This window comes from Frankliniella occidentalis, unplaced genomic scaffold (assembly GCF_000697945.3).
Source record: "Frankliniella occidentalis isolate FOCC.00 unplaced genomic scaffold, Focc_3.1 Scaffold310, whole genome shotgun sequence".
Classification (NCBI taxonomy): Eukaryota; Metazoa; Arthropoda; class Insecta; order Thysanoptera; family Thripidae; genus Frankliniella; species Frankliniella occidentalis.
Window position 1 is genome coordinate 271,356 of NW_026267435.1, and position 1,129 is coordinate 272,484.

Sequence of the window (1,129 nt, forward strand, 5' to 3'; positions counted from 1 at the left end):
GAGAGAGAGAGAGAGAGAGAGAGAGAGAGAGAGAGAGAGAGAGAGAGCGGGGGAGGAGGGGGTAAGCAGGGTACGCGCCGCCGAGACGTGGAATGGGGGTCAGCTGGATAGAAAGTGAGAGTGCAGCCCAGTGAGACTCGGCTCGGGCTGCCCGCCACCGCAACAGCAGCAGCAGCAGCAGCAACTGTCACACACACCGGCCCCGTATGCAGCTGCTGCAGCAGGTGCACAGCCACCCAGGGACAAGTGAGAAACGAAAACAGGCGCTTTGGGCGGGGAGGGACGGTGCGTCCTGCTCATGCCCCCATTCGAAGAAGGTCCCAGGCTCAGGCCCCGAAAAAGGTACCACCTCACCGTGTCAACAGGTGCCGGATAGTTTCAAAAGTTCATCTGTGCGGGGGGTACTCTAGTGGCTTCCGAATCCCCCCAGGAACTCTGCAGAGACACGTAGATACACACACATCGTAGCTATGGCTCGCACTCAGCTGTTACGATTCCCTCGAGGAATTTTTCCAGCAGCTCCTGGTCGTACTTTTCGGTCGGAATTGGCTCTCCCGGTGCTTCTCCACAGCGATATCTCGAATCGCTATCACCTTGACCTTGAGCCCTCTCCCCCGCCCTACCACCTCCCTGTGATTTACTGCCAAACGAACTGCTTCTCTACACCTTCTTTTCCTTTACATTTCTTTTTTTTTTCACCCTACCTTTTCCTCGCGCTGTGTCCCTCTTCCGCTGCTTTCTTTCCTTTACTCTATCTCTAGCCTGCCTTGCACCGGCCGGATGGCAAAATAGCAGCAGTGACCTCTGGAATGCGCTCCGAGATAAGGGAAATTGCTTTCCCGAACCCTACTGGGAAAGAACAATTGTTCTCTCAATCCGCCTTCTCTCTTGCCGTCGTGTGCCCCCACCGGCCCCGACTGTACACTACACCTCTTTCTCCCGAAAGAAAAGACGCGCCCGCCTCATCCCACTTTCCTAACCTCGAAATTTCTGATCACGGCGTGGCGTGGCGGGTGGACAGCGCGGCCGTGCATTCGAAACGGAACTGCCTGCTGCTGGCTGCCCTTTTGGAAAGTGCGATGGCCACGGCACGGGGCGGGGCGGCCGATGTCTGAGTGGCCACTGCCCG